This window comes from Strongylocentrotus purpuratus, unplaced genomic scaffold (genome assembly GCF_000002235.5).
Source record: "Strongylocentrotus purpuratus isolate Spur 01 unplaced genomic scaffold, Spur_5.0 spur5_scaffold_3, whole genome shotgun sequence".
Lineage (NCBI taxonomy): Eukaryota > Metazoa > Echinodermata > Echinoidea > Camarodonta > Strongylocentrotidae > Strongylocentrotus > Strongylocentrotus purpuratus.
Genome location: NW_022145609.1, coordinates 7,354,998 through 7,366,101, shown reverse-complemented (window position 1 = coordinate 7,366,101; position 11,104 = coordinate 7,354,998). Strand labels below are relative to the sequence as shown.

The 11,104-nt window shown below is 35.2% G+C and overlaps 1 long non-coding RNA gene across 1 annotated transcript; it reads right to left on the bottom strand.

Moving 5' to 3' along the window:
* Window positions 1–200: 200 nt before the first annotated feature.
* On the bottom strand, window positions 201–4,603 carry LOC105442192. The gene is made up of 4 exons (XR_972313.2): window positions 4,573–4,603; window positions 2,761–2,905; window positions 1,448–1,507; window positions 201–410 (listed from the first exon to the last, which is right to left on the bottom strand). It is a non-coding gene; the product is annotated as an uncharacterized LOC105442192 (long non-coding RNA).
* Window positions 4,604–11,104: the final 6,501 nt, after the last annotated feature.

The following is an 11,104-nucleotide window of genomic DNA, read 5'->3' as shown; positions in this document are numbered from 1 at the left end:
TCGTACTGTTCAATGCATTATATCAAACAATCACATTCTCCAGTGAATTGGCTAAACCTGTTGTCAACACAATACTACATTGGGCTACATGACTGTAGGCATATTGATACTTGACTTTGAAACGAGATTAAAATTGTATATATATATACGTATTTCAATTTTTATTTTAAAGGCAGGGTTATATATTGGTTGGGGTTAGGGTTAAGGTCAATCATGACTGATAATAATATTAATAATAATGAACGATACTTGTATAGCGTATCACTAACACAAAGAAAGTCCATGATCACCAATGATTTGTGTTTCGCATTAATTTGACAAAAGTCTCAACAAACAGAGAAGTCGTCTGACCACATGGAGAAGATCCAGCTAGTCTGCTTCCCGAACTTTTCCATTCTAGCCTGAATCTTCTGTTAAAATAAAAGAAAAGGAAATATGTTATAAATGATTCTCGGGTGTTTTGGCTGTGTACTGACAATGTGCATGCGCCGGTTGCAAGTCAGAAAGGGTAAAGTGCTGTGATATGTTGTGATTCTGCTAGCGGGATAATAAAGAGTCGTACATGTGCATTCTGCGAGCAGTGTAGAATTGGGTAAAACTGTGCACATAAGAGGTCAAAATGCATGTTTGTTGAATAAAATGTACCCAACCTCGGTTAAACAATACCGAGTGTTGGTAAACTCTTACCCAACAAGCATGCATGGTCCCTTTTCCCCTCTTATGTGTAAAACGTATCCAACCCTTTAACGAATATGAATTTAAATAGAGACAAAATATGGATTGGATAATTCTCCCAATTATAAGTAACTTTAGGTATGATTCCATGCCCTCTATACTAAAATGCAATCCTAAAACATAGGAAGTTGCCAGCCGTGCTTAGTTGTTTAATCATCCTATATTAAATCATCAATCAAATGACAACGATAGTTGTTCGAGCCTGACTCGTATGAAATAAACATGCTCTCTATAATGTAATTTAAAACAACAAATTATGCAAAGTCTTTTTGATCAAAATTATGCAAACTTATAAACCATCTTGTGTCATAATTGTTGAGTGCTCCTTGGTAGTCTTTAGAACAACACACTCATTCGTAATTAATATTTCGGTGAACAACAACGTAAATGTTATCAATACAATTATTTATGCCTGTACTGCACATACACGAGTCATATATCGACATTAGCAGTATTGCTATTATTAACTAAATCATTACGTTCAATGGCATTGATCATGTTGAGGGTGGTAACGGTAAAGAGGACAGCGAAATAAATTTATCTTGCTGAGTTTTGAAGTTTGTCTTTATTGACCTTTCTCATTTGCATGACTATCTAAGAGAGGTGTTGAATCAAAAATTGGGGGTGGATTATTACTATTCATAGAAAGAGCATTCTATAAAATATGCGTTTTTTAAAAGATTTTTTAGATCATTGATAAATCTTGACTTACCATCACAAGATACTAAGTTCGGTCCCTGGCAGAGGCAATTAATTCCGTTGCGAACACATTCTGCAATACGACAATAAAAGACCCCCAAAATAATGATCGAAACAATAATATATCAATTCAAATCAAACAACACTTGGGCGGTAAATCTTGAAATATCATCGACAAGGATATAAAGTGACAACAAGTGTTAATCTTTCTAAAATGTTAAATCAGCGGCTTTCTCTAACAAACCTCCCTTCGTGGCCGCCTCTTTATTATTAGGCCATCCGCCTTTAGATGTCACCGATATTGCCTCCAAATATAGAAGGGAATATGTGTTGAAGAACCTGTCTGGAAGGGCCACCTATAGTCAGTGGCCCACTTTATATGTTTTCATTTGGTGGCCTTAAAGGTACTATGTCCCGTTTGCAGGCCCAAAAAATGAAAAAGTTAAATTCCAACGGCATTTGAAAGATGATACTAATTTAGAACTCCCCTTAAAAAGTGGGGCTTGAAAATGTCTTTAAGTTGGAAAATAACAACTATTAGTTGTCAAATCGACTTAGGGGCTATAAAACCAATAAGTAATAGTCTTGATTTTCAGACCATTGTACTGCATGGTTGTTCGTTTTATGCTGCGCAAAGATTCAATCAGTTTAATTTTGGCCATTACAAGAAGTGGGTTATTGATGTAGACAAATGCTCACGTACCCTTTACAGCTCATTTTATGTATGTTATTACCAAAGAAGGAAAAAAGCCAGTCAGTCACTCAGTAGTGTCTGACAATGAAGTCTAGCAAGTAAACGGGTTTCCTTGCATAATTTGAATATTCGGACACTGCTAACGTTTAAATTTTACAGATAGGACACACATGACATAATCATAATTCCTGCAAAGTTCTACAGCATTTGAGGTTCGCTGCAAAAGGGACATAGTATATTTAAGTAGTCGGGTTTGACTGTAGTAATGATAGTGACAAACCATATTTCTATGGTACATATCACCACGTATGAAGTCCCCATTTTGTAATAGAGAGAGAGAGAGAGAGAGATGAAGCGGGGGGGGGGGGGGTGGAAGGAAACTAACATGCATATAATTTTAATACTGAAAACAACTCTGATAATATTTAATTTTGAAGACTCTAGTTGTCTATCTTTAAACCTCAGCGCACACTTTCTCAAACCTGTTCGGATTATGTGAAGACACTATTGTCACGTTAGCACATTTCAATATGTGACCGTACACGCCTACGGATATTGTCATTGCTTTAGGTTGAATGTTTTGTAATTATATTAGTTTAGTTAGTTGACATCTTTAAAAATGAATCGCTTACCAACTATTGGGTTGCGTACGTTTTCCCCGACATTCAAGGCATCAGAATTGTCGATCGCATCTTCCTCGACTAAAACACTTGCTGCCAGGGCCAAGGCAATCAGAAAGTAGAGAGCAATCAGGATTTTTGACGCCATTTTCAAAGTCTAAATAAAATAGAGTCAACATGGAATACATTTTGATCATTTGGTAAAAGTTAGGTGAAATCGCAACACAACTAAGAATATCAGCATAGAATAGTGACCTACTGAAGCCTTCTTTTACCACTCATCAAGAATGAACAGAAAGCTGAAATCGGACAATATAAAGATACATTGCGCGACAAAAAACGGGCTTCGAGACGATTGTCTGCCAGAAAATACTGGAATTGTGGTTTCCTCCGAAGAATGCAAGGCAGAAAGCTTCAGAATATCTACATTCAGTCATATTCTCCGCTTTCTGAAACCAAACAACTGAACATGTTTTGAATGCTCTATTGAAAGACGATGTTCCCGGCCCTCTTATATACACTGCTGTCTTTACATGCACTTAACAGCTTTACCCCACCCTCCTTGAGAAGACGATGATAAAGATTCATCGCTTAGTTTCATTTTCACGGAATAGCGGCAGGAGAATGTAATGTCTTTAAATTGCTATCAATGCACGGAAAATATTAAGAAATTTAATTTAATGAATAATCTGACAACAGTACTTGACCCCGTACTTGACATACCATCTTGTAATATTACTCAAACTTCCCCTTTAAAAGTGTTGGGTACAATTATTTTACACAAGGGAGGTTAAAAAGGACCATATTATTATTATGTGTGTTGGGTAAGACTTAAAACCAATCTTCAACCAATTTTAGGTACATTTTACTCCACAAACATGCAGTAATGATAATGGCTCATACCCAATTATTATTTGATTTAAAAAAAAAGAAATTTAGGAAGGTAGGGGTAGGTTAGTGTGATTAATGAGGATGATAAGATGATGAAGCGGATCCTAATCAAATGATTGGTTGAGAGCGTACACGTGACCAGGCATTTACTTTGCCTAACACGTAATTTTACTAATAACTGGTCATTAGTAAATACTTATGACTGGTCATAAATAAAATCATTTTATAAAACAAATAAAACATCATCTTATTAAACAATAAATTAATGCACATCATTTTGTTTGGGCATTAGTAAAATAACCTTCGAAACAGTCCAGTTACAACCTCGGTCATCGCCTCGGGCGTGTTAGACTGTTCCAAAGGTACTTTGTGTGTGGGTATAATTCTTACTAATGTCCTCACTGCTGTGTATTATTTGTATATTAATGCCTTGCCGAACGAAACTAGCACCCTTTAGTGTTACGAACCAGGGATCTCCCGATTACGAGATCACTGGGCCATCACAATTAGAAGCATATAGCTCCCTGATTAATGTGCACTAAAAGCCCGTTGCACAAGAGGCGAAGAAATGTCTAAAGAAACGCAGACCTACGCTCAACAACTGAATATATATTAATTATTCCCAAATCCAGACTCTCATCTACCAAAACACGTCCTACATCGGCTGCTTCGAAAACGTAGAACAATTTTCCCCTTTCCATTTATAGAGTATTAACCTGTCTGTCCACTTTCAGAAGATCCATTAAAAGAACATACTTCTTGCTTCAGTAATATAGTATGATTTACCTATTTATGAATGTTATGTTTCTTTTAGCATTCTGTTACTCTGTAAGCGATAAAGTACTTTTTGTTTTAGCGCTACTAAATAATCGATATCATTATCAATACAATTAGAAACTGTAACAGGCATAACGTAAGAGATGTTGGGCCTACCTGATTTCGATGCGGTGTTCGAGTAGAATTCTGTGAAATGATGATAAACTTTGATGTGACGAAGTGTCTCTATCCAGCTTTCTGTTGAAGTATTGTCTAGATAGCTTCTAGTTTTATAGAATATCGAAGCCTGCCATAACCATCTGCTCGTAACCGACAAGTCACCGCATTCATTGAAAATTGAAAGTGTTCCAAAAACAGGCTGAAGATAATAAATCGCTTAAATCATGGGAAATCGATGTGCAGTTCTGGTTAATAATTGGAAATTGTTGTTCCGTGTACTGTGTTCTATTTTTGAAAAACATGTTGATATTACCAGATAGGTTTTGTTTGGATTGTTTGTGATTTAAATTCCCGTTTTCCCCAATTTCCTCATAATATTCCAGAATTACAACGCACAGGGCTTATAAAGACCATGGCCTTCTAGTTGTTTTATAAGGTCATTGGTGCGTGCAAAAGTGTGCAAATCAGTAATAATAAATTTCATATCACCCAAATCGTCTGCTTTTTAACTTTGCTGCTCCCCATTGGGGATGTTTTTATTGAAGACATACTCTTACAGATTACACCATCCAAACAAAACCCAAGAGAGGGAAACTGCTCCTTTGTCAATGCCCGAAAATGCTTACGCAGTCGTTATTGTTAAAACAACTGAATGTTCTCATTAAGATGCACATAATCAGAAGGCGGTGACTATCATAGGATCAAAGAAAGAATCACGTTTAATTTCCATCCATAATAGGTCCATGATTAGACTGCCACATGTTTTAGCTGAATAACAACGAACTGCCCCGGGCACTATCTTATTTGTTCAAGAAAGAAATCAAGTCTACGACTACCCTACCCGACAGGCGTTTTCCTATCACCAACCTGGAACAAGAACACGCTCTGTTAAAAATACCTTAATATATACAGGTCCTAAGTTCTGGAATTCTCTCGATTCTGTGATTAAAAGGCCTGTAAGTGTTCATGTATTCAGAAGAAAATTGGAATGTTATTATTTGAATACATATTGTCATTCCTGATTCCTGACTATTCTTGTCTCCAAGCTGTATAGTTTTGTTCATTACAATGAGTAAAAAACGGTGTGACCATACCAACTATGTTTATAATTCATGGGTGTCGATCCCGGGGGGGGGGGGGGGGGGGGGGGGGATATATCCCCCCCCCCAATATTTCAGGTGGGGGATGGCCTGTACAATCATCCCCCAGTAATTCACCATAAAAAAAAAAGGAAGAGTAAAATTAATGATGAGAGCCCGATGAAAGTAGTTAATGGTTATTACTCGCAAGATGACCATCAATATACACATTTTGCTATCTCATTTTCATAAGAAATACATACATAAATAGAAAACAAAGTAAATGAGACAACCGTATATGAATTCTCGCTCATACGGCTTCATCAGGAATTGATGAATTTATTCAATTTATTCAATCCAACAGAATCATAGAAAAGCAGTGCGCCAAATGCAGAGCCGCAGCGTTAAAAAGCAATGAGCTATGTTAAGCGCGAAGCGCAAAATAGAAGTAGAGAGTGGGAGAGAGAGAGATAATGAGAGACAGAGAGGATAATAACCCAGGTAGTAAGCCCATGTGGGAACAACATGGGTCCCATATTCTCTGAAACATGGGCCCCATATGGAAAACCATCTGGGGCCCTTAGGCATCTGCACCCAAGAAGCATATTTTCAATTTTTCAATTTATTTGCTCATAAAAATCCAGAAAACACATGAAAACATACATAAATCAACATGATACAAAGGATAAAATTCACAAGAAAAATTAATAACAAAGTATACATTTGGATTAAGTATGAGAGGGACAGCAAGAAAGGAACAAGCCTTGTGATTAGCTGACCCTGTAACATAATACATTAAGGACGCTACAAAAAATAACAAATCACTTACAACAACATAAAGGGGGGGGGTATACCTATACATTTAAACAAACAAACTTGGTGAATACCTGTCTAAAATTAAGTGCCTAGATTTTGACTTAAAAACATTTAACGAAACTGCTTGTTTAATATCTGAAGAAAGAGAGTTCCAGATTTGGGGTCCTTGAAATAATATTGAGTTTTTAAAAGATGAGAGCCTCGGTTTGGGTAAATGAAAATCATTAGCATTTCTTGTATTGTATCCATGATATTCATTATTGAACTGAAAGAATGTTTTAATATAGTCTGGCAAGAGGTGATTGTTACATAAGTACATAAATATAAGTACCTGAAATACATATATATCATGAAATTTCAAAACACCTGATTCAATAAATAAAGGGTTGGTATGGGCAAGGTAAGGTGCATGAGACATATTTCGTATTGCACGTTTTTGTAAAATAAACAATCTATCAATGTGATTATTACTTGCATTACCCCAGACAAGAATACCATAATTAAGGTACGGATATACAATTGCATAATAAATCATTTTTAAAATCTCCTTTAGAAATGATCTTAAACAATACATTATTCCTATATTTTTTGCCAGCTTATTGCACAGACTATCAATGTGATTTTTCCATGTAAGTTTATGATCTATTGTAATGCCTAAAAATTTTACTGACGTTACACACTTAATATCTGTATTGCACACTCTAATTGAAAGATAATCTGGTATCAATAAATTACTAAAAATAATATAACTGGTTTTTGCTACATTGATTATCATTTTATTTGCGTAAAACCACTCAGATATTAATTCAAGTTCAGAATTGAATAGATTATGTAAGTCCTGACAGTTAGGATGGGATAAAAACAGACTGGTGTCGTCAGCAAACATAATACAATGTAATAATTTAGATACTTTACTAAGGTCATTTATAAATAAAAGAAACAACAGTGGTCCTAAGATAGAACCCTGTGGTACCCCACATGAGATAGTCCCTTGCTGTGATTTGCATTTAGAAATTTCAACATATTGTTTTCTATTTGATAAATAACTTTCAAATAATTTAAGTACAATACCTCTCATGCCATATAATTCAAGTTTGTGTAATAAAATAGCGTGATCTACTGTATCAAAAGCCTTCTTCAAATCTAAAAACATTGCAATCATATATTTCTTGTTATCAAGAGCATTAACAACAGTGTGAACAAAATCAATAAGAGCCGATGACGTCGAATGTCCAGGACGGAAACCATACTGGTTCAAAGATAATATATTGTACTTGCTTATAAAATCAAATAATCTATTGTACATACATTTTTCTAAAATTTTAGAGAAAATTGGCAAGACTGATATGGGTCTGTAATTTGCAACATTTTCACTTGAGCCATTTTTATATACAGGAACCACACGAGCAATCTTTAATTCATCAGGAAATATACCTAAATCTAAGCATTGATTGAATATTGCACAGATGGGTTGACATAAAATATGTATAGATTTCTTTATAACCTTGATACTTATATCATCGTACCCAGGACTGCAATCTCTCTTTATATTAGACACAATATCAATGATCTCGGAACATGTGATTGGTTTAAAATAACACGTACTAGAATTCCTATCCAAATAACGACAAGGATTCAAATTTAAATTATTGCCCTGATCAACAGGATATTTCAATTCAGATACAATATTAATAAAATATTCATTAAATACATTACAAATTTTGGAGGTATCATGTAACACCTGATCATTAGATATCAAAAAATTAATACTGCACTTTTTATTTACACGACCCATTGCACAATTAACTATGTTCCAAGTCTTTTTCATATTCCCTTTGGCTGTTGCAAAATTTTCCATGAAATAGTGTTTTTTAGCTTGTTTAATCATATTATTGACTTTATTCCGACATTTTCTGTACACTTCTTTTCGATACGGTGTTGGGTTTCTCAGATAAAGTCGATATGAACGACATTTTTTCTTTGACAACTTACGAATATCAGGATTGATCCATGGTTTATTTTTTTTGGGTGTTTTTTTCAAACATTCTAAAGGAAAACACAGATTATATACATTTAAAAACCTTTCTAAAAATTGCACATAATTTACATTTGGATTGTTATTATGGCAAGACCATTGGACCATCTGAAGGGATCTTAAAAAACAATTTATACTTTTATCATTGATTATTCTTAATGGCTTATTAAAATTTTGCTGAGATTGAATATCATTCCAGCTAATACAATATACAGGTAAATGATCGCTGATGTCTGTTATAAATATTCCTGATTCAACATTGTCTACATTATTAGTAATTACATTGTCAATCAAAGAAATTGTGTCGTCAGTGATTCTGGTAGGATGGTCTATCAACTGATACATATGATGCGACAATAGTAAATTGATGAAATTATCAACATGTTGCACTTTACCTACATTCAATAAATTGATATTGTAATCACCTAATAAATAAATAATTTTATTTTCACTATTTACAACGCTAAAAAAATTTGAGAATCTCTCTAAAAAATCATCAACAGACTGATCCGGAGGCCTATAAATTGACCCAACAATTATACCAGAATTCTTATTGACAATTTCCACAAATACACTTTCAATACAGCTATCGGTCTGTTCTAAGTCGGGACGTCTTATATATTGCACATTATTGTTTACAAAAATCCCAACTCCTCCACCCCTTCTTGACAAGCGGCTAACGCCTTCAAATTCATAACCATCTATATTACACAAAGGGTGTATGGTGTGCTCCTGGAACCAGGTTTCTGTGACACATAGTACTGTAGGCTCTAGTTTCACACTGTTTAAGAATTCAGTGATATTATCAAAACTATGAAGAAGACTTCTTGAATTCAAATGGATACATGAAAGTGGATTTGCAGATTTTGCTTTGTTTGTAATGTATGTATTAAACTCATCAGGTGTAAAATATTTCTTACAAGGACAAAAATCAATATTATCAAGCGATAAAAATTCATGCAAGGTGTTTAAGTCATGGTTGCATTTACTTAGGCATTCTCTCAAATTGTTACAGGTAGACATTTAACAACAACCAAAAAAAAAATATATAAAAAATTGATGTTCAAGAAAACAAACAAACAGTACTGAACAAAGGCTAAGTCACCTTAAAAATGTACTTAAAAATGTACTTAAAAAATGTATTTAAAATCGTACATAAAAATGGACATAAAAATGGAATATGTAAAATAAATAAAATGCCTATATAGGTATCGGAGGAATGGATTGGTATATTTTAGTAGTCTGCTTTATAAAAAAGCTGCATGAGTTGTAGAAGTGAGACATTCCAACAAGGTGTTATACAGTATATCATGAATGTGTTTTAATGTTTTTCAGATCTCCTTCACTTGCAATAAGTTTGGTGATGCTCTTACCTCCGGTTGCGTTGATAAGAGCAATGATTCGACCGTCGGAAGACCATGCAGCTGTGACACCTGAAGTCTTACGTGTTGCAGACAGAAGTTTCTGATTCTCAACTGTCAAGTCTTCGACAATTACTATCCCTGTTCCTTTCAATTTCTTTCTATTGTAGATAACCTCTCTCCTCTTCCTGTAGGTTGTCAACTTGACAATTATGGGACGTGATCGGGCCTTCCTAGCTGATGAAGCATCAGTCGACGATGTACCTGGTGCTGATGGCTCACTGTTATCATGCAGCCTTCCTGTACGGTGAGTGCGATCTAGGTCTCTCACTGGATCCAAGGTTACACCAAGCTTGCGAGTGATGACGTCAGCTACAAGGGCATCTGTGTTTTCCCCTTTCTTTTCTTGCAGACCAAATATCCGGATATTTGATCGTCTAGAGTACTGTTCCATTGCATTGATGGCAGATTCCATTCGGTTGATATCATGCTGTTGATGAACAATTGTTTCTTTCAGGTGTATAACTTCTTTCTCTTTCTCCTCAAGGTTCTTCAGGACATCAAACATATCTCCCTGGATTTTCTCAATTGAAGTAAGAAATTCACCCATTTTCTTATCAATAGCTTTACTAACAATGGCATCCAGGAGGTTAGTGAATTCATCATTCTTGACTAAGTCTCTTATTACCTGACTAGTTACAGCAGCTTGTTGTCTTGTATTAAGTGATGCAGCCATTGTGATGATAACGAAGTCCAATGTGCATTCAACTGATACAGGTGTGTAGAATGAAGAGAATTCACCTATTCCTTTGAATAGACCATCGGAAGTTCAGTGAACATGTTTCAGTGTAGCTCTAATTCCAATGTGAACTGCACTCTCAGTTAAAAACAACCCCATAAAAACCAGCACATGGGACCAGAAGATAAAAAGGAAGACCAGTTTGAAGATGTCTCACTTTTCAATCCAATATTCTCCAAGCTAAATCAAAGTTCTATACATCCTACATTCCGCAGATATCTTCTATAAGAAGTTGTAGATAAAGATATGATGAAGAGCACGATGAGAGTCCAACATTTAGCTCTATATTTAGCAATTTTTCACTCCTCTAAATTCTCGCTCCACTGGCTTCGCTCGCTATCTATATATATGAACAATATGGGGCGCATATGGGTAAACCCATATAAGACAGATGGGACCCAGATGGGACCCAAACCCAACTGGGCCCAAATGGGTATGC